At 42.6% G+C, this 23,755-nt stretch overlaps 1 pseudogene across 1 annotated transcript; it reads left to right on the forward strand.

The window, feature by feature from the left end:
* Positions 1-280: 280 nt before the first annotated feature.
* LOC125404584 (cytochrome P450 2B1-like) lies at positions 281-22,787 on the forward strand (annotated as a pseudogene). Its single transcript, XR_015738387.1, has 9 exons — positions 281-461; positions 7,624-7,786; positions 7,922-8,071; positions 10,110-10,270; positions 10,997-11,173; positions 11,612-11,753; positions 13,500-13,687; positions 13,860-14,001; positions 22,597-22,787. The product of XR_015738387.1 is annotated as a cytochrome P450 2B1-like (transcript).
* Positions 22,788-23,755: the final 968 nt, after the last annotated feature.

Here is a 23,755-nt window from a genome sequence, read left to right on the forward strand (position 1 = left end):
CTGACATATGTATACTCACACTCAGAAATTGAGACACATGACTCCCTATGACCTTTTGTCCTGTGGATCTCAATCATGGTGTTCTTGCCAACATCTAGGGTGGAGGTAAGAAGATAGGGAGTGAGCAGGTCACTGACAGCCCAATCACAAAGAATGGTTCTGATACTCCTGGACAGTGAGGAAACAGGAGGTGGTAACAGATGAAGTTGTATAACTGGATGGAGATTCAGGTCCAGCATAAAAGTCCTGCTGGAATGTGCAGTTAAATGGACAGTGCTCAGACCAGGACCATGGAACCCAGTGTCCTGCTCCTCCTCGCTCTCCTTGTGGGCTTCTTACTACTCATGGTCAGGGGCCACCCAAAAGCTTGTGGCCAACTTCCACCAGGACCCCGTCCTCTGCCCCTCTTGGGAAACCTCCTTCAGATGGACAGAAGAGGCCTTCTCTACTCCTTTATTCAGGTAAGACATGCCTACATCCTATGCCGTATGGGATTAGCCCCATGTTTGCTCCTGAAGATCACTCATTTGGGGTGAAGAAGGAACTCCTTCCATGCAGTAGGTTGAGGTGGGAAGGTCGCTGACTGAAAGGTGAGGTGCTGGTTGGTGGTGGATGGTGCTCAGGTTAACAGGTGTGTCTTCACTGTTGGACAGGGTGACACATTGTGCTTGGAGTGTGAAAGGTGTTGGGGTGTCATGGCATGCACCAAGGGCTTACAGTTTTCCTATTTGATGTTTCTTTGTTTCAAAAGAGAAAGAAAAATGTCACAGGCATCCACAGATAAGGCTTGCTTCTGCCAACACAAGGAATTAGCCTGCTGTGTTCAGGAACAAAGGGGAGGAGAGGCAGGTCAGGATGTGGGGTAGGTAGGGAGTATGTATCAGTTATAAACACAAGGACCATCCAAGGAGCCAACCCTGGCAGCATCTTTACCAGTCTTCACAAGCAAGATTTCATGTTCAATTTCCACTTGTTTATTAGTAATCACTTAGTATCTTTGACTCCATGTCCCATTAAGAGATCTGATTTCGTGACAGCAATCCTAACTCTTGCTACCCCTTGGTTTGTAAAATATCACCCACTTGGACCAATGGTGTATTCATTTGTATTTTTTTAATTTGTATTTTTTGAGACAATATTATCCTCGTTTCTCAGGCTAATTATCCTTCTGAGTTAACATCTCACGTGCTGGATTGAAAGATGTTTGGGATATTTAGGCACAAGTATTTTAAAAATGTCTTTCCCATATGTTGAAAAGGTCAAGTTAACATCATATTTATTTTTTATTATTTTTGTTTGTTTGTTTGGTTTGGTTGGCTTTGTTGTTATTTTCTTTTTCTTTCTGTATTTTTTTTCTGAGACAGGGTTTCTCTGTGAAACAGCCCAGGCTGTCTTGGAACTCACTCGGTAGAGAGACTCAAACTCATCAAGATCCACCTACCTCTGCCTTCTGAGTGCTGGGATTAATTTTCATACTTTGAAACTCTAATTCATTCATTTCTCACTTTCCTCTCCCCTTCTCTGTGTCTGAAGGCCCATCCTACTAGGAGGTAACTATGGTTGCCTGAGTGAGTATGGATGTGGGGGCAACTGACTGGAAGGTGAGCACCTTATGAACAGCCACATCAATGAAGAAAGTGGCACATCCCCCTGCATCTTCACAGCGAGGGTTGGTGACATCCTCTCATAATAGCACGACATGCTGCATCTTTTCCCTGTAGGGACAGTCATTATGACCTGCGAACAAGGTTCCCAGAGGTTGGCAATGTGCCCTGGTCAGGGAATTCCTACCCTCTACAGAACTCCTTAAAGAACTGTTCAAATCCACAATTCAATGTACATGGCAATCTGGGAGCTGAGCTGACTTCCTTAACTGTCAGGAGATAAGCGTCTGTTTGTAGATGTAGAATCAACTCATAAAATTTAACTAGTCAAGTTGTCTGCTCATCTGGGTGATATTGGATACAAATAAAACAATAAGATATAGGAGGAAGTCACTTGTTGGTTCCTATCTGCTCAGCCCCCAAATAATCACACAGAAACTGTATTAATTAAATTGCTGCTTGGCCCTTTAGGTATAACTTCTTGTTGGCTAACTCTTCCATCTTAGTTCAACCCATTTCTACTAATCTGTGTATTGCCACAAGGCTTGGCTTACTGGCTAACGTTCCTAGTGTCTGCCTCCGGAGGCTGCATGGCTTCTCCCTAACTCTGCTTTCTTCCTCCCAGCATTCAGTTTTAGTTTTCCCCAACTATATCTGTTCTCTCTTGTCATGGACTTAAGATAGTTTCTTTATTAACCTATGGTATTCACAGCATACAGAGGAGAATACCACATCAATAAGAATTTTAAGATTGGTTGAGAGTTCAAACAGACTTACATAAGAGGCAGGACTTGAATAAATTCTAGAATGATGACAGGTATGGAAAAGAAGCCATTCCTGAGCAGCAGCTGGTACTGGGAAAGAGCAGAGCTAGGTGGATGAAGTCATAGTGTGACAGGAGAGAGGCAGGCATTGAATCTTTAGGTCATTAAAATGAATAGACTTGGTGTGAGCCAAAGATGGTAAGAACTGAAGTGATTCAATGAAGCAGGCAAGAAAAATCTCTCATGTCTTTATCTCTTTTCTGTTTCTACCAAAAAATTACAGAAGATAAGTTCTTTATAAACTAAAGGTTTATCCTACTCAAAATTGTACAGTGTGACAGTCTAAGATCAAGCAGTCCATTCTTTCAATTTCTAGTGAGAACCCTTCTTATATGTCACAAAACAAGAAAACCTGTCACATGCAGAAGAGGCTAACCATGTGGAGTGGCTTTGTTTTATAATAACCATTCTCTGAGGACCCAGTCCTCTCTGTGAGTCCAGCACTAACCTATTGTATGGATCTGTCACAAAGACCCAGTGCCTCTCACTATGTTCGGGCTCCCAAGGGCTCTGACACTTCTCAACACAACCGTATTGGGGACTAAATTAACAGCAGAGCATCCATGAAGTCATAGCACATGGAACAAGAAAGAAGAAAGAGGAGTTGGTCCAGACAGATGCCTCTGGATGCCAAGTGGTAGTGATGTCCTGTGGTGAACCCCAGACACAATCAGCTTGGCTCTCTCAAGTGTGTCATGGATGGGCCTGGAGTCTGACGCAAATACAGCTGCTAAAGGCTGTGTCAGCTCCATAATTTCCAAACCCATATGCAGCTGGCATGCCCTCTTGAATGTTTCTTAGAAATTTCTCTGATGGCTCAAAAAGCTGAGATATTTTCTAAGCATCTATGTTTATGTGAGATGGTTTTTTTGTGGGCTTTAATCATAGTGTGCTTATTACAAAGACTGAGTCTTAATGATGGCATTCATTTGGCTAGTAGTAGAGACACAAAGAGGAGCTGAACCATCAAAGCTACTAATAGGATTAGAAATTGCAAGCATCCTACAGTGTCACAATTACACTTGATTTTTTTAATAAACAAACTCTATTATTGCTACCTGGGTGACTAGTCTCCCAACGCAAAGGAATTCAAATGAATCCATGGCATTGGCATGACCTAAGATTTATCTATCCAAGGGTGTAGGGAGAAAGATACTCACACTATCTCAATGGCTTTATTCTTTATTCTCTATTCTTCTTGTCTTCTTCCTACTGTATACATTTTTCTTTGACTAATATAACCCAGAAAACTTTTCAAGCAGTAGAGGAATCACAATGTGGTTACATTCCATATTTCAATTGAATGATTATAAGAAATATAGATAAAACCACGTTTTTCATTGCCTTTGCATGATTGAAAACAAAGTCATCCCAGTATCCCACTTACATTTAATCTAGGTAACTTGTTACAGATTAACAGAACAGCAGCAGGCAGGAAGTATTTTATCTCAGCCAACTCTTTTGTTTGCAGGCCGCACATTGTGATTACAAAGAGAGCAGCAATCGTTCTACTATTTACCTGATGGGCAATTTTATAAGGAATCTGAAAGGAATCACAAACCTAAACTTTTATGCGTGAAAACCATTCAGCTGTACTTTAAATCTTTAGGGTGCATATCCACCCATCAATAATTTCTTATATCAGGACGCCGAGGGCAGGATTGAATATAAGGAGTTAACCATCACCTTTGATCACAAACCAGTCCTAGTCAGGAAAGTATGTCAGCTAGCAACAGTTGGGCTGCCTTGTGTTTTTGAGCCTAACCTAGGGAACTTGCAACTCAGCTCTGTGGCCTTGTGAATATTATATTGTTTTCTCTGGCTTTTCATCATAAGGCTGTTACCAAAACATGATTTAACCTGAAATAGTTTTAAAGGCTTGTTTTGGCTAATGCTGCACACAGAAACTTGTGACTGTGTCTTTTCTTTTAGCATCAAAATTAAAGAAATTTGAGTCAGCCTGGCTCCTGGGACTCAATTGTTTCTCTTAATCATTAGCTTGAGCTATGATCTATACAGCTACATAAGTGAAACTCATAGGTGTTGTGGGTGTCACAGCAAGGGTATATGGGTTCACATGGGTCTATGAAATGAAGACTCAGAGGCACCTTAAGAATTAATTTAGCCTTTCTTGGTGGCAGGGTGAGTCAGTCTCTCTAGAGAACCTTCAAGACTGCATCAGGACTCAACATTCAGGACTAACCCTTCAGGACTCAACCTTCAGGACTAACTGTTTTCCCTTTGCCCAGGGCTCCTTTTATTGTTCTCCAATTTTCACCTAGCAAGTACATGTCAATATCGTCAAAACATCCTGACTGGGTTTCCAAAGGGACGTTGCCCAAGCAAATACCTGATTCAGGAGGAACCACAGTTTTCTGGATTTTCTTCTAACCAAGTTTTTCATAGGCTTTGTACCCATGGGAAACTCTAAGACAGAGGACAACAAGAGAAACAAAAGGTTAATTGCTAACAAAAGATGGATAAAGCTAGGACCAGGTGTATCCCAGCAAGAGTGCTGCCACACATAGTCTCTAGCTCTGTCACATTTCCTTATATTTACTTTTCTTCCTCAGAACTGTGTATAAGTTATCACTGTTATATCAGACAGTACAGTTTAGGGAGGAATCATCTTCTTGACAATCCACAGATAGGAATTGCCCAGTAAAATGGAATGCTTTTATGATATAAACACACAACATCACAGGCAGTGGGGATCTCTCCACAGTCATTCACACAATGCCAGATAACAGAGAAAAACAAGCAGCAAACAGGAAAAGGCACAATAGAAACAAAAGATGCCCCTGGGTCTGTGGTCTCTGGGTTTTGCCTGTCCAACTTGACCCATGAGAGAGTTTCTTCCTGCTGAGCTGATACCATGGGCTTCAGTTGCACCTGTCTTCTGACATGGCCACCAGCACTCAATGTTATGATACTATTATATTGGGTGAGCATTTTTTTCAGTCTCATCTTAAAAATAAATCATTCCACTGCTTTTCCATTTCTTCCTTGTTCCTCTTTGACATGGACCCTATATTGCTCCCTGAACCTGTTCCCCTTCAGGTCCTAGCACCCATAAACAGGATTTGATGTGGCACCATGACTCACTAAAAAGCAGAGGACAGATGGGATCAGTTCAGGTACAGAGGTGCAATCATGGTAGAGACCTTGATCTGATTTTCAGCAGCAAGAGTACAGTGAGGAGCATAGGGAAGGTTCAGGGTATTAAGTAAGGAATGTTTCAGTGAATGCTATGACTTGGGTTGTGGTGAAACTGTTCTTATGGATGTAAGAGCAGAAGTAGAGAACCAGGAAGGGGCTTGCAGAGGGAAATGCACAGCATTTTAAAGTAACCTTAACAAAATCTTTTAAAACACTCTTATTTATGACCATGTGTGTTTGTCTGTCTGTGTGAGTATATTTCGAATTGGGGACACAAACCTGCTCATGGAGGCAGAGGCCAGAGAATGGTGCCAGATGTTCTCCTCTGTCAATCTGTCCATTTCCTTCAGTCAGGCTCCCTCCCTGCAACTGGATCTGAAAGTCTGCAAGACCAAGGAATCCTTCCATCTTCACATTCTAACTCTTTACTCAGAAGTCATAGGCATGTATGAATGCCTCATCTTGTCATATTGGTGATGAAATCCAAACCCTGGTCATCACAATGGTGCAGCAAGTACTCTTATCAGATGAGCCCCAATTACAATGTTAACAAATGATCGGTATCATCTATCTGTGCATCAGCGACTTATTTGCTTATGTATCTATCTAATATCTGTATATCCATGCGCTATCTATTTGGCTATCAATCTATCTATCTTCATTATCATCATCATCATATTTGTGTTTGTGAGAGTGTGTTTGTGAATGGTCCTTATGCATATCTGATATCTGAAGAAACCAAAGAGGTCATCAAATCCCACAAAGCTGGCATTACAGGCAGTTTTTAGCTATCTGACATGGGAGGTGGGACAAAACTCAGGGCCTCTGCAACAACAGCAGTGCTCTTAGCCACTGAGCCACCTCTCCTGTCCCACCTCTTAAGTTTTGACTTAAGATGTTGTTGAACTGGGTCACCTCTCAAGAAGCCCACATCCATTAATTTTAAAGATGAACACTTTCTTACCACTGATGTTGAACATCAAGATTGGTCCCTGTCTCAGCCCCTTGTAGTCACTACCTTCCCACTATTCTGACACACCATCAATCACAGCTGTGTTAGAACATTTAGGTGCAACAGATGGAATCAAAGCTTGCTTTTGTGTCAGCATCAAGTTGGCAAATTTCATCTACATTGTTGATCTCATCTGAGGATTGTTAGTTCATTTTTGCATAAGATTCGATGATGTGACCCCATCTAAAAACATAAATACATGAACATCAAACATATGCAGAGGTTTTTCTCAGCATTGACCCCTAAACAACACTGAGCACTGACCATTTTCATAGCCTTTCATTTCTATTAGCTGCAGTGCAATCTAGAGAGAGTAAGTTACAAGAGGATGGGGAAGGGTTGCTTGCAAACATTGCACCATGTTCTTCAAGGGCTCATAGTATTGGAGGGTTAACATGTTTCTGGGACCAATTCCCTGTAGATGCCCCGATGGATGCATTGCCAGGAATTTTCCCAACTATCCATACAGCAGTCATGACTCACATTCAGGACCACTACTAGGTGACAATCACTTTCCTTCCCATGTAACCCAGTCAGTGGGTCTGGGCAGTTACCTATAAATTTTGTCAGGAGGCATTGGAGAGGCTAAAGCTCAACCACAGGAAGCATGGTTCAGTTGGCCAGACTGAAGGGTGTGGGCATGGAACTAATGCACATCTGCATCCATATCTGTATCTATTATTTTTGAGGTAGGGTCATATGTAGGTGAGATTGGCTTCAAACTGGATGTGTAGACAAGGATGACTACTGATTCTCTGGTCTCTATTTCTCTTGTGCCAGAATTATAAACAAGTGTTGCCCTGTCTCCCTACTCTACAGTAATGGTGTACTGATTAGGAAATCCAACCAATCAGTGCAGATCCTGCCTGTCTGGTGAATTAACTTTTACCTCTTAGGTCCTCAGGAGAGAAAGGGTGGTCAGTGGAGGGGTACCTATTTACCAGTCTGTGTCTAGGTGTTTTCACAGTGTAACAACAATGTCTACACTGACTAACCACAACCCTGGTGCCTTTATGCTTGCCAGCTTCGAGAAAAATACGGAGACGTGTTCACAGTGCACCTGGGACCAAGGCCTGTGGTCGTGCTGTGTGGGGCAGAGGCCATAAAGGAGGCTCTGGTAGACCAAGCTGAGGCTTTCTCTGGTCGGGCGATAATTGCTTTGTTTGAGCCAATTGTACAGAGATACGGTGAGATACGGGACAGTGTGAAGGGGCAGATGTGGTCTGGGAAGACGTGTGTTAGAGGTGAGCCCGAGCTATGGGGAAGGACTCAGGGTCTTTGAACTTCCGTTGTAACCACCCAGGCTTCCTCTACGTTCTTAGGTGTGGTCTTTGCCAGTGGCGAACGCTGGAAGATACTTCGCCGCTTCTCTCTGGCCACCATGAAGGACTTAGGAATGGGCAAGAGTAGTGTGGAGGAGCGGATTCAGCATGAGGCCCAATGTCTGGTAGAGGAGCTGCGGAAGTCCCAGGGTGAGTACAAGAGAATGGACAGAAAGGAGGATGGTGATACAGGGACCTGAGTGTAGAGCCAACAAAGAGGAAGAGACATACAAGGGTATAGAAATAAAATAGCAGACAGACAGATACACACACACACACACACACACACACACACAGGTACACACACACACACACAGAGAGAAAGAGAGACGGGGGAGAGAGACACAAAAGACACATTGAATTTTGAGACGGGGGAGAGAGACACAAAAGACACATTGAATTTGGAGATGAGGAGAAAAAGAGAGAGGTGAAAAGAGAGAATCACAAGGGCAGAAAAGAAATGTGAGGTATTTTGGTTCCAAAATAACTCAGAAATGTGTACTGCCCATGGTGACCACCACTCCAGGAAATCAATCTGTGAGTTAATTTTCTTTGTCAATTGAGTAGAACTGGTAGACACACATCCTCTCAGAACTCAGAAGGTGAGGGAAGATGGCCGTGAATTCAAGGCCTGCCCTGTCTCCATTGTGAGGTCCTGCCTTTGATGTGGCTGTAGCTGAGTTGTGGAGAGCTTACAGCACCATATACAGTGGGCATGGTCCTGCATGTTTGTAATCCCAGCACCCTCGAGGTGGAGGCAGGAGGATGAGTTTTTCAAGTTCCTCTTCTATTGCACAAAGTGTTCAAGACCATTTTGACTTAATCGTTGTAATTGCCCCCTATCCCTGCCCCCCTCCATGGTCTCATCAAAGACAAACACAGACCTTAAGTCAATGAAGGCAATTGATCAGGAGGACCTGCAGACATGGCTTAAGCAGGGAACTGTGTTTTCTTCCTTGTGAGTGTGCTGGTGAGCAGCAATGAGCACAGAGGCTCATGGGAGTTTGATTTTGGTAAAAATCAGAGGTACTCTGAGGGTACTTTAAGTTTGTTATATCAAGGGCACATTAGTGACAAGACTATTGCTTGCACCTCCATTTCTTTACATGGGGTATTTGCCATTTTTTATTGACCTTTCTCTGGAGAGTTGAGAGGTTAGTGCAGATGAGGGGGAGGGAAGAAAGGTGCGGAGGGTAAAAAGAATGATGGGAGAGAGAAGTCAGTAAGGGAGGGACCCAGAAGAAGAGAAACAAGCTGAGAATCAAGCTGAAAAGGGACTGAGAGTGAAGCTCTTGAGCCCCAGAAAAGTATTCTCGTAGGATCAGAGACAAACCAGTCTCAGGGTGAAGGGCAACAGTGATCCAATACTGCTGTACTGACAACAGTCTTCCAACTGCCAGGGTCTATGACTGAACCTAGCATACAAAGCTGAAGGCAGCAGGGGCTGATGGCTTCTGAAAACCACAGAGCTCAGAAGTTACAGAAGAGAGGGGTGGAGGAAGTCAGGGAAGGGGTGAAGGAAGTCAGGGAAGGGATGGACGAAGTCAGATAAGGGAAGGAAAAAGTCAGAGAATGGATAAAGGAAGTCAGAGGAGGGATGGAGGAAGACAGAGAAGGAATGGAGGCATTTAGAGAGGGATGGAGGAAGTTAAGAAGGAATGGAGGAAGACAGGCAGATGGCCATGGAGTGTACATGGCTTGTAATTTCCACAGTCATCCCTGTACCCTTCTGTGCACCATTCCTGCCAGTGGGAGTTAGGATATTGTCCTGGGAGGAGGAGCAGGTGCAGATTGAGTGTACTCACTCTGCCTCTTGGTCCTAGAATCCTAATTGCAGCCATGTTCCAGCCAGCCATGATTTAGCTTAGTTTCCTTACGGAAGGTGCATCCCTTTCTTTTTTTTTCAATTTAATTATTTTATTAACAAATATAATTAATCTGTTTTTAAGCTTTCCCTTTCTGTATATAGAAATAGCACCCCATATTCTGCACAGTACTGAGGAAAGTTAAATAAAAGGATGCATGCATCTCTGAGTTAAGGGCCCAGATTCTTATGTGCACCATATGTGCAAATGTGTTGCTGTTCATTGAGCAGTGAGTGGTGTGGAAAGCTTTACAGACATGGGGCTGAAGTCAAATACTCCCCTAATTCTGTATTCTCTGTCTCTTGTCCTGTATCCTCCTCCAGGAGCTCCCCTGAACCCCACCTTCATCTTCCAGTGCATCACAGCCAACATCATCTGCTCCATTGTCTTTGGAGAGCGCTTTGACTACAAAGACCACCAGTTCCTGCACCTTTTGAACCTGATCTATCAGACCTTCTCACTCATCAGCTCATTCCATGGCCAGGTGAGTAGGTGGGAAGGGAGGAACATCCAAGGAAGAGAAAAGGAAATGTTTCCTTGTTAGTGAAGAAGGCAGAGTCTTGTGACTGGAATAAAGACAGAGACAAAATGGATAAGCAAAGAACCTATGGCCTGGAGGGATGGAAGGAAGAAAGGAGGAACAGAGGAAGAGCGGGTTGTTAAGCACGGTGGAGAGACCTGAATGCAGAAATACAGAGCTATCCAGACATGAGAAAATGATGACGTGGGGGATGCAGATGTTACTTAGAGGACAGAGGACACAGTATTTCATGCATGAGCCCTTGAATTCATCTCCAGTCCTTGGTGGTGTACAACACATGAAATTCCAGGATTTTGTTGTTAGAGTCTGGGGGATCAGAAATTCGGGCTAATCCTAGGCTACAAATTGAATTCAAAGCTTGTCTGGCATTAATGTGTTCAAAATACAGTACCCCACAAATTAAAACAAATTAAGACAAAATAGGAAGTGAAATTGGGAGAGAGAGCAGACGAGAGAAAAAGGGAGATACAGAGAAAGTAAACTGAAGGTTAGAGACTGATTTAAAGGCATGTGTATGTATGCTGTGCATGTGTATGGTGTGCATGTATGAGGTGTGTGTGTGTGTGTGTGCGTGTGTGTGTTCTTTCATGATGCCTGTGGACCTAGGAGCACTGCTCATTCCTGAGACCTGATAACTCCATGTGACCTGCTGGGCCCTTCTTTTTGCAGGTGTATGAGCTCTATTCGGGTTTCTTGAAGTTCTTTACTGGTATTCACAAACAAGTCTACAAGAACTTGCATGAAGTCCTTGAATACATTGGCCACAGCGTGGAGAAGCACCAGGCAACCTTGGACCCCAACAATCCAAGAGACTTCATCGATACCTTCCTTATACGCATGGAGAAGGTAAGTCCTGTGTGAATGAGAGGGGATGACTGAGAGTGAGGGCTGAGGATGTGAGCAGAGGAAAGGGGGCAGAGGATGGGGAGGAGAGACAGGAAATGAAGTGGAGGAGATGCAGAAGCGTCTGGAAAATGATGAAAATAAAAGGAGGAGAAAATGTGATAGGAAGAAAGAAGGGTTGGGATGGAACATGGGGCAAGGGACAAAAAACAGAAAAGACCACAGAGGAAGAAAGAGCCTGGGAGACAAACCATGCTAAACTACCAGAGAGCACAGCAGAGAGAGAAGGCAGAGCAGAGACCAAGTGACCTTGTCGAGGACTGAGACATTCTGTGTGGCCCAGTTAGTGAGACTGAAGGACAGTTCCCAGGATGTGTGTGCCTCTCCCTGCAAGTCTCCACTCACTCCTGACCCTCCCTTCTCTCTCCTATGTGGAACCAGGAGAAGTCCAATCAACACACAGAATTCCATCATCAGAACCTCATGATTTCTGTGATTTCTCTCTTCTTTGCTGGCACTGAGACCAGCAGCACCACACTCTGCTTTGGCTTTCTGCTTCTTCTCAAATACCCCCATGTTGCAGGTGAGCTATGGGCAGCCAGTTGGGGAAGCTTCTAGCTCTCCCTTTCTGCAGAGGTTTGTGTGGATGAGAGAGACATGGGCCTCTTACATCTGGAGCTCTGAAGGCTTTGGTCTACTTCTAACCTAAGGCAGTGGTGGTTTTTGAATGAACACTCAGCTGGTTCATTTCCATTGTTTTCTGCTATAACATGAAGGTTGATTCATCTATCATTTTTTCATTCATTACTTCCTTCCTTCCTTCCTTCTCTCTCTCTCTCTCTCTCTCTCTCTCTCTCTCTCTCTCTCTTTCTGTCTTTGCATCCATCGGATACTCACCCATCTTTCTGTCCATCCACCTCTTCATCTATTTACCCATTCTATTCATGTTCCAACCATTATCTAAACATACATATATTCATTTTCCATCTACACACCTGTGCACCCACACATGTAATCCTCTTCCCATCTTCTCTATACCCATAGATTATTAATCCTTGATTTGTTCATCTCTGTTTGACTCAATGACATATATTTCATTCCTTTATTTGGATGAATCAGTTTGTGAGATTTATTCTTTATTATGCCCAGTTGAGCAGGCTCTCTGTCATTGATTCATTGATCATATACAAATCTCCTCATTCCTTATCCTTCCCAATGACCTTTGAATTTACCCTTCATGTGTCCATCATCTATTATATTATTATATTAAATGTATCTATTTAATAATTCATTTAACTATTTGTGATTTGTTCATCATTCAACACAACTACCTGTTTATGCATATATTTGCTCATTTATTCATCCATATATTTACTTGATGTTTGGTTAGTTGTATTCATTGATTTATTTGTGTGTGCATCATTTTGTGCGGTTGGGTCTCTCCTGCACATTCCCATGGGTTCTGATATCAAAGCCAAGCTGTCAGGATGGAAATCAATGCCTTTGTTGACTGACTGAACCCTTTCATCGGTCATCATATTCACCAATGTGTTCATATTCCGTGTTCAGTTACACACAGATTAATTTACTTTCCTTTTATTCCTGAATCTATAGCCATATATTGTTTGCCTGTATTTTTAATTTTTTTAACAAATGATCATTGCTGTTTTGTCTGCATATATGTCTGCGTGAGGGTGTTGTATCCACTGGACCTGGAGTCATAGACAGTGTGAGCTGCCGTGATGGAGCTAGAAATTGAACCCGGGTCCTCTTCAAGAGCAGCCAGTGCTCTTAACCACTGAGATATCTCTCCATCCCCTCTGGATTTTTAAATATAAATTATAAATTACTTGCAAAAGTTTCTCTCTCTCTCTCTCTCTCTCTCTCTCTCTCTCTGTGTGTGTGTGTGTGTGTGTGTGTGTGTGTGCGTGTGTGTCTGTCTGTCTGTCTGTCTATCTCTCCATTATACAAGAACACAATATATAACATTACATTTCAAATGCAGAGAATTCCTACCATCTTCCCCTCCAGGTACCACTCAGACTGATAGATGAAATAGTCCTTTGCTGTAGGTTTTCCTTTTTTCTCCTTTATGAGCAAAATTGGAGCTTTGGAGAGTGAGCCTCTAACATAGCTCTAAGCGTGGCTGGAGAGACAGATGCCTGAGAGAACTGCAGGTGTGAGTGTCCAAGAGTACAGTGTATCTTTCTCAACAGAGTCTCCTGGCTCTGCACTGTTCCTAAGCTATTGGCTCACAGAAGTCAGGGTCACTGTGCATTGCCTTTGTGAAGGGGGTGGGCATTGTCTGTTGTCTCCCTTTTCTGTGCAGAGAAAGTCCAAAAGGAGATCGATCAGGTGATCGGCTCACACCGTCCGCCAACCCTTGATGACCGCAACAAAATGCCTTACACTGAGGCCGTCATGCGGGAGATCCAGAGATTTGCAGATATTGTCCCGATTGGAGTGCCGCACAAAGTCACCAAAGACACTTCGTTCCGAGGGTTCCTGCTCCCCAAGGTGAGACCAGCTGTGACTCCACATCTCTATGCCATGATCATCCTCCACTCTCCCAGTCACCACCCTTGGCCTGTTTGTGGTTTCCCAACATTCTCTGGTTCCCTAAGAACTAACTGCCTGCATATGGGAGTCAGGGTATGCTAATATCATTGCCTCTCACAATGTCTCCTAGAACACTGAAGTGTACCCCATCCTGAGTTCAGCTCTTCATGACCCACGGTACTTTGAACAACCAGATGCCTTCAATCCTGACCACTTCCTGGATGCCAATGGGGCTCTGAAGAAAATTGAAGCTTTTATGCCCTTCTCTATAGGTGAGACGGACCTGTGCTTCCTTTCCCACACACTAGAGGGCAGGTTCACCCTCCAGGATACAGTCAGGACTAGGAGCAGTCTATTCCAGCTGGGAACCCAATCCACCTGGCTACTGTCCAGGAGGGGTCACTTGAACTAAAGGTCATCCTGCTCAGGAGGATTTGGAGAGGTATTGGAAAGCCTCTAAATCTGAGCATATTCATTCTTTTCTTATTTTATTATGAGGGGAGAACCCTTTTAAAGGAGTGATTAAAGGGCTGGCAGAGAGAAGAAAGGATGTTCACAGAAACACAATGGGCTTAGTGCACAACCAGGTTCCTCCCACTGATCCCAGCAATAAACAAGAGATTAATTAATAGAGAGGAAGGAAGCAGAGATATTCCCAGGTCAGGAAGTTCAGGATGTCTTTAAAGTCAATGTAGCAATGGCCACATAAAGTCCTTAAAAGAGCAAAAGACAGTTCCTCCACTTTAGAAAGTGCAACGTGCAAAATAATCTATTCGTTGTTTTCCACTTGCATCAAATCCATCAGTTCTTTCTTTTTCTATAGACATTTGTTTATTAATTTCCCCTTTTATTAAAAGTAGATTCTTTCTTCATACAATTTATGCTGATTACAGTTTCCCTTCCCTCTCCTCCTCCCAGTCCCTCTCCAACTTCCCTCTCCTCATGATTCACTCTCTTTTTGTCTCTCATTAGAAAACAACAGGTTTCTAAGGGATAACAACCAAACACGATGAAATTAAATATAAGAGAAAACAAAATCCATCGCTTCGATGTTATACAGTGCAAATCAAGAGAAAAAGTGGAGCCCAATAGAAGGCACTAGAACCAGAGTCCCACTCATTCACACACTCAGGAATCCATGGAATCCATGAAAACACTAAACTGAAAGCTATAAGATGTGCACAGAGGACCTGGTGCAGACCAGAGCAGCCCCTGTGCCTGCTGCCTCAGTCTGAATTCATGTGAGCTTTGCTCAGTTGTTGAGAGCCTTGTTCTCTTGGTGTCCTGCATCCCCTCTGCCTCTTATGCTCTTTCTGTCTCCTCTTTCTCTGGGTGCTCTGAGCTCTGAGAGGAGGGTTTTGACAAAGATTTTCCATTTAGAGCTCTGTGTTCCAAAGTTTCTCTCTCTGTGAAACATCTGGCTGTGTCTCTGTGAATTAGTTTCCATCTGCTGCAGGGGGAAGCTTCTCTGATGATGGCTGAATAAAAAGGCTCTGATCTATGTAGCAGAATATCTTCAGGGGTCATTTTGTTGTTACTTTTATTTTTCTTTTTGAGCAGTAGCGTTTTTTTACCCTTTCCCTGGTTCCTGGTCACTCAAGTAATGCCTCATATTCAAACCATACATTGGATAATTACTCCCACAATGTACTACATTGTGTCACTGTTGAGCCCTAGTATATCGTACAGCATGGTTTTTGGCTGGGTTGGTGTATACATTTCTCATTTGATAGCCTGTAGACTGTTTCCTGTACCAAAGATGCTAGAACACGGGGGTGAAGGTTCTATATAGTCACCAGCTAGATGTCTCCAGTCCAGTGAGTTGTGTGAGAATTGTCTTCAGCAATGAGGCCTTGCATTCAGTTTGTGGAGTCAACCTACTGTCTTGGAAACAGCCTTGGGTTGTTTGGCATCTTCCATTGGATTCCTTTGGCCAGAAACTCAATAGAATGCAGCCCATTCCTGGTACTAGAAGCTTCATTTAGTGAGAAGAGATGGCCAGTTGGGACCAGGTCTCCCTCATTATTTGGAGACTTCTTTCGAATTTCCTTTCTGTAGTTTAGGAATTTTCTACTGCACTAGGTTTCCACACCAGCACTAAATACCCCTCAATTATGTCTCTCCCCACACTCTATCCTTCAAGTCCATCTCTCCTCCCTCCTGAAGCTCCCATTCCTGTCCCTCTGATGCCCCTAGTCCACCCATGAACTCTATTCTATTTTCCCCTTTTAGGGAAATTCATATTCCCCTCCTAGTGCTTTTGTCTGTATCTAACCTTTCTGGGTTTATGGATTGTAGCTTGCTTATCACTTATTTAATGACTAATATTCACCTATAAGTTAACACATGCCATGTTAATCTCTTTGGGTCTGGACTACCTCACTCAGGATTCTTTTCTAGTTCCATCCCTTTGCCTGAATTTTGATGATGCTATTTTATTTTAAATATCTGAATAATTCTCCATTGTATAAATGTAACACATTTTATTCATCCTTCTGTTGATGAACATGTAGGTTGTTTCCAATTCTGGCTTCTATGAATAGAGCAGGATTGAGCATGGTTGAGCAAGTGCCTGTGTGGTAGAATTAAGATTTTTTCTATCTACAAGAGTGCTATAGCTAGGTCTGGAGAGAGGTGAATTCCTAATTTTCTAGGGACTTGCCACACTGATTTCCATAGTGGCTGTATGAGTTTGCATTCCCACCTGTAATGGAGGAGTGTTCCCCTTACTCCACATCCTCTCCAACATGTGTTCTCACTTGTGTTATTGACCCTAGCCGTTCTGAAGGTGTAAGATGGAAACTCCAAGTCATTATGATTTACATTTCCCAGATGACTAAAGCCATTGAACATTTTTTTAAACTGTTTCTCAGCCATATGAGTTTGCTCTATCTATGGAGAATTCTCTGTTGAGATCTGTATGCCATTTTTACATTGGATTATCTCTTTTTATATCTAATTTCCTGAGTTCATTATATAGTTTGGATATTAGTCCTTTACTTGATGTAGAGGTGGTAACAATCTTTCCCATTTTGTAGCTACCACTTTTTATCCAAATGATGGTGAACTTCACCCTGCAGAAGCTTTTTAGTTTCATGAGTTCCCAGTTTTAATTGTTGATCTTAGTGTCTGTGCTATTCTTGTTCTGTTCAGGAAGTCATCACATTTGTTAACGACTTCAAATCTATTCCCCACTTTTTCTCTATTACTCTCAGTAATAGAGTAAAATATTACTCTCAGTAATAGAGAAAAAGTGAATTGGGTTGAATATCAGGGTAACTCTGGCTTCATAAAATGAAATGAACAACATTTCTTCTGTTTCTGTTTTGTGGAATAATCTGAGGAGTATTGACATAAACTACTCTTTGAAAGTCTGATAGAATTTGGTGTTGAAACTCTCTGTCACTGGGTTTTTCTTTTTTCTTTTCAGAGGGCGGGAGGTTGGATACTAGGAGACTTTCAGTGACTGTTTCTATTTCTCTAGGGATTATAGATCTGTTTAAATTCTAAATTTGATCTTGATTTCACTTTGTTAAGTAGTACCTATCAAGAAAATACCCATTTCATTTAGATTTTCCAATTTGGTGAAATACAAGGTTTTTGAAGTATGTCCTTAAATTCTCAATTTCCTTGGTATCTCTTATGTTTCACCTTTGCTTCTGATTTTATTAATTTGATAATCTCTGTCCACCTTTTAATTTAGATAAGGGTTTGCCAACCGTATTGATTTTCTCTAAGAACTAACTCTTTGTTTCTTTGTTTATTTGTATTGCCCTTTTTGCTTCTATTTTATCGATTTCAATCCAGAGTTTAATAATTTCTGGCCATCTGCTTCTTTTGGGTGTGACTTATTTTTGTTTTAGAGCAATGGTCCTCACCCTTCCTAATGGTGTGGCCCCTTTAGAACATCAGTTAGTTTCAGCATTTCTGTTTAGATTCTGTCTGTATGACCTGTCTATTGATGAGTGTGGAGTGTTGATGTCTCCCACTGTCAGTGTGTGAGGATCAACATGTGATTTAAGCTGTAGTAATTCTCTTTTGCAGACTTGGGTGTTCTTGTGTTTGGGGAATAGATGATTAGAATTTAAATGTGCTCTTGGTGGATTTTTCCTCTGATGAGTATGTAGTGTGCTTTCCTGTGTCTTCTGATTAGATTTAACTCTAATTTGTTAAATATTAAAATAGCTACAGCAGTCTGCTTCTCAGGGCATTTCATTTGCTTGGAATATCTTTTTTTGCTGCTTACCGTGAAGTAATGTCTTTGATGTTAAAGTGCTTTTCTTGGATGCTGCAGAAGGATGGATCCACCTTTTGTATCCATTCTGCTACTTTTTTTTTTCAATTGAGAAATTGAGACCATTGATGTTGAGAGATATCAACAGCCTATGATTGTTGATTCCTGTTATTTTGTTGTTGCCATTGTTGTTATTAGTGGCAGTGATTGTTTTATTTTTCTACTTTTGATTTTGCTGGTTTGAATCATTTTATTCCCTGTGCATTCTTGTATGCAGGTAATATTTTCAGATTGGAGCTTTTCTTTGAGAATTTTTAGGGTTAAATTTTTAGATAAATATTGTTTAATTTTTTTCTATCTACAGTGATCAAAAGGTTTGCTGTATATTGTAGTCTGGGTTGATATCCGGTTTTTTTTTTTTGAATCTTCAGCACTTCTATTAGGGCCCTTCTGGCTTTTAGTTTCTCCATTTAGAAGCGCGGTGTACATCTAATAGGTTTGCCTTTACATGTTGCTTGGTCTTTTTGCTTTGAAACTTTTAAAAATCTTCACTAGTTCTGTACATTAATTTGTTAATGGGTCTTCCTTTCTTGGTTCAATCTATTTGGTGTTGCATAAGATTATTGTATCTTTATAGACATCTCCTTCAGGTTAGGAAACTTTTCTTTATGATTTTGCTGAAAATATTTTCTGGTCCTTTGAGGTGGGATTCATATCCTTCTTCTAGTATTGTTACTTTTAGGTGTGGTGTTTGCACAGTAATCGAGATTACTGTGATATATTTTTTTGTCATGAGTTTTACAAACTTAACATTTTTCTCTGACTGATATATCCATTTCTTCTATAATATCTTCAGGGCCTGAGAATCTTTCTTTCACTTTGTTGGTGAAGCAGGTTGTTTAGTTCCTCTTCTAACTCATAAATCTTTTGTTTTCACAATTCCCCGTTTTGGGTTTTCTTTCTTGTTTCTATTTCCATTTTCAGGTCTTAAACACTGTTTGTATTTTCCTGGATATCTTTAAGGGATTTATTAATTTCCTCTTTAAGGACTTCTACCACCTTTAGAAGGCAGTGTTTTTCCTTGGGCTGCAGCTATGTCGGTTTCCCAGGGTCAACTGTGACAGGGCTGCTGGTCCCTTGTGGATTCACATTGTCCTGGCTATTACTGATTGTGTTTTTAGGCTGACACCCAGGAATCTGGTTTTGGGGTGATTATAGGTCTCGGTGCTGATTTCTGGGTTTGTCTTTGGTGGATGGGTGTTTGGTTTCTTGCTTTCCGGGTTTTAGGTGAGCTTGATGACTGTGTGTTGCCATAGGAAGCTTTCTGTGGACCTGTTTCCCTGTTCTGCCCAGCTGGTGTGTTCCCAGAAAATGCCTGCTGGTGTTGGAGGCTGGGATAATGGGATGAGCTGGGGGAAGGAAGATTGGAGGAGAATATCTTTATGATTCATTGGGGATGGGGTCAGGGCGGAAAGGGAGAGCACAGCAGGCATTCTGCCACAGAGCTGGGGGTGAGATGGGGGCAGTTGGGGTGGATATGGAGAATCAGAAGGAGAGGTGTGGATTCTCTGTCAGCCTACCTGCTTCCCTAATCAGAGTGGCCTTTGGGTCAGTAAGGGGTGCCTGCTGGGAAAGATAAGGGAAATTCAAAGAGATGGGGAGTGCAGGTAGGGAAGGCTGCAGCAAGGGTTCTGTTGCAGAGGTGGGGTGAAGACTAGGGTTTGGGTCTTGGGGGACAGAGGGAGAGGTGAAGATCTCTCAGTCAGCCTACCTGGATGCAGGGTAGGAGTGGCCTGTGGGTTAGCAGAGAGAGTGCAAATTGTTTTTTTTAGTGAACAACAAGAACAAATGACATTATATATGAACTGTCATGAGCTTGTAAGGTCATGGGATTAGGGAGGGATTTATCTGTGAGCCCTAGGGATGAGGCGTGTCATGGCACACTTGTCTGTTTGTCTTAAATATTCTTTGGATTGTTAAACTCTAAGATAGATCAAAATTACTAGCATTTATTTTTTCCAAGAACCCATTCATGATGGACAAACTCCTGAACTAGAGAAAGCTGAACTAGAGTTACAGCACCCATCAGTGTCTGTAGACCAGAGGGCACTGGGCATGGACACACAGCTTGATGGGTGCCAGCTCTGCTTTTCCCTTATTTGTCCATGCTGAGGTAGTTGGCAGCTGGGGGTAGATCAACTGCTGTGAGTAACTGAGATTGGTTCTTCACTGGAAGAATATAATATCAAGTTAGTGTATAGTTCAGTAGCCAGTGTTTGGTTAGTTTTTTTACACACAGAAGCTGCCTCTGGACAAATTTAATTCAGTTGAATGAACTCTATGGGATGTAAACATAGAAAATTTGTGTTCAGGTTTCTTATCTTTTGGAGAAAGAAAGGTTCTAGAAACAATTGGTTAGCTTTTAGTTGCGTCCCACCATCCTCATGCCAGGGGTGGAACCCAAGGCTGTGATACCATGGTAAGCAAGTTCTCTTCCAATGAGCCCACACCTCCAGCCTCCATGTTGTGCATGCTATAGATGCTCTCCTGCTGAGCATGTCTGTCCTCATCCCCTCACAGAGGGATTTAAGGCAAGTGTTCTCCTGCTGAGCCATGTCTCCTCTAGGAAATGTCTAGTCCTGAGTGCCAAGTGACATCAGTGTCACTGGGCTCAGTCCTGCTCCTGAATTGTCCATATGACTGTCCCAAGTGTAGAAAGGCAGGGATGTGAAAAATAAACTGAGACAAATCAATGATAGAGAGGTATGGAGATAGAGACAGATTTCAATAAAGAGAGACACACAGAGACACAAGGAATCTACAATAGGAGGAGATGTGTGGTAGGAATCAGAGTGTGGATATGAGAGAAAAGAAGATGGGTGAAGAACCATATTTGAAGATGTAAGTCAGTAAGACAGGAAGGGGAGAGAAAAGGGAGGGGGAGAAAGACACAACTAGAAAGAGACCAAGAAACAGGAGAGGAGACACAGAAGAAAGATGTGACAAGGTGTCCTTGGACAGAAAAACGGGAGGGGCTGAGATGCTATCTAGGGAGTTTAGAAAGACACAAATGGATGGAAGACATCAAAAGACACATAGGGGTGATAGATACAGACACAAGTTAAGGAAGGTTGCCACTGGCAGATAGAAAAAAGTAAAGAGAGAGAGAGAGAGAGAGAGAGAGAGAGAGAGAGAGAGAGAGAGAGATATCATTTTAGAGCCAAAGAGACATAAACAGTGTCCCAAAAGACCAGCACAAGTATGGAAACTTTGTGTTGATAGTGAGATACGTCACTAAAAGCTGCTCTGGAAAAACCTGGTTCACAAAACCAGTACTAGGAAAACCATTTCAGAGACTTCTCCATGAATTTCTAAGCTCATGCCACCTAAATTCTGGAAAGGTGGGGCCTAAGCAGGTAAGGTGCTTTCCCTAAATACTCCTACACAGGTCTGATTTCTCAACAGTTTAAGGGCACAGGGGTTGCTGGGAATCCCTCCTCCACCTGGAGGCCAGAGGCAGCCAGCTGCAGAGGAGTAAGAATCACTGAGGTACAAGCAGGTGGTGGAGCTTCTGCCTGGAATTTCAGGCTCCCTTGCTCTATGCTCCTTCATGCCCAAGGAGAAAAACCAACAAGGATTAATTATACCCCTGTGTAAACGGTGGGTGCTATGGAGCCTGCATTACGTGCTTCTGCCCATTCTCTATTGTATGAACAATTGTATTTGAATCTCGATATGTACTTTCTGTTGTGTGTGACCTTGGACCATGATAAGAAACCTGTAGTTCCTTTTAGTAAGTCCACAAAGTCAAATTACTCTCAGTAGTCCTGACCAGTCAGAATTTCCTTCCTCATTGTTAAAGGTCATTAATCTCAAGTTGAAGAAGAAATGGGAGCAGAGAGAGTGAGAGGGGGTGTGGATGAGAGACAGAGGGGACAGAGACAGGGGACAGACAGAGTGCTCTTTGTATGCATTCCATTATCTTCCTGCTGTGATCTCCCAGGTGCTGCTTTTGCAGGCATGTGCCTCCATGACTGGCTCATATAGGACCCTTAATATCAACCAGTTGTCAATCTAAGACTCTGTAAAGAGCACCTTCACCCTCAGGGCAGCCAAGGAGATGGGGACCAACCTTCCCACATGAGAAAGGAGGGAACATTGCAGATGTTAAATTATACATGTTTACACATACATATTTGTTCCGACTCTGTTGTGTTCTTACATTTCTGAAATGAAGGACTCTAATAATAAACAAAACCAGAAATCTGTCAGAAATTACCATGCGTCATCCACCAACAATTTGGCTTGCATTTTATGATTGAATCATTACATATATGTTTGCATGCAAATATTTGTGCACTATGGAGGGTGTGTATAGGTTTATGACAGAGGACAGACTATGGGAGTTTGTTCTCTCCTTGCAGGTGCCTTCCATGCTAAGAAGTCTCACTAGCCCTTACACCAATTGTTTAAGGCTTTGTGAAACTCTTACTGTTCTCAGTTGAATTGTAGGTTGAGGGTCAAACTCATTTTTCTCCATTGCAATGGGAGAGCTGTCTGGGTTTAGGGATGGGACAGTCTGAAGCTTGCATACTGCCCTGGGGCTCACATGGGTCATTCTCTGTGCCCACAGGAAAGCGCATTTGTATTGGCGAAGGCATTGCCCGCAACGAATTGTTCCTTTTCTTCACCACCATCCTCCAGAACTTCTCTGTGTCCAGTCCTGTGGCTCCTAAGGACATTGATCTCAGACCCAAGGAGAGTGGCATTACTAAAGTGGCTCCAACATACCAGATCTGCTTCTTGGCCCGCTGACTGGGCTGAGGTGGCCAGGTGTCCCCACTCCGTTGAGAATGGCCCCATCTTTCTTCCTGCTGCCAACCAGGCTGTAGGTCACTGCTCATATCCTTCAACCTTAATGAAGCTTCTGCAAAGCTCTGAGGTGTGTTCTTCTGCCTTGAGAATGACCCTGGAGAAATCAATCACTGTCTTTCTTGATGTGTGAACCAAAAGACTTCTGGAGTCCACATCTCATGCTGATTCTGTTCCTTACTGCACCCAGCAACCACAGTGTCCACATAGAGACTTCTAGTGCTCAATGAAACAATCAAGTCAGAGGAGGAGCAGGTGGAAATTGAAGTTCAAAGTGTCAGATCACAAGGAGGAAATCTCTATGATGGGTTAATCTTGTTTTATGCAAGACTATAAGAAAACAGACTCTGCAATATCTTTTGATTCCACTTTGCTTTTACATGTTTGCTGTTAAAATCTTTCCCTGGTATCTGGCTTTCCCTGGTGTGAGTAGAAGTGGGGAGACCCCCTGCTTGTGACATAGCGTGTTTCTCTCATGAAAACAACCTGATCTACTGGGCAATTATATCTGTGGATTATCAGGAAGATGATTCCTCCCTAACTGTGCTGTCTAATTGATATAATGTTAGATCATACAGAATTTTGGTAAATAAAAATGAGCACAAGGAAGTAATACACAGTTGGTGCCTAGGAGCTCCCCGTAAGGGGCTGCTGCAGATCATTCAAGTTAAGAAAAGCAATGAGCCAGCTGTCTCAAATTCCTTGAATCTCAATGCTGAGAAATCTATCACAGGCTTTGCTGTGCATTCTTAGTTGAAACAACGCTTCAAAATAACTTTAGATTTGACCAGATACCTTGCGAATAGCCCAATTATTGCTGACTCTCAGGTGATTACATCATTGCACCTTTACCTGACATCAAATTGCTGATATAGGTGTGCACCCTGAAGACTCGAGTTCAGCTGACTGTTTTTTATGTA

The sequence above is a fragment of the Myodes glareolus genome, chromosome 1 (assembly GCF_982192425.1).
Source record: "Myodes glareolus chromosome 1, mMyoGla1.1, whole genome shotgun sequence".
Classification (NCBI taxonomy): Eukaryota; Metazoa; Chordata; class Mammalia; order Rodentia; family Cricetidae; genus Myodes; species Myodes glareolus.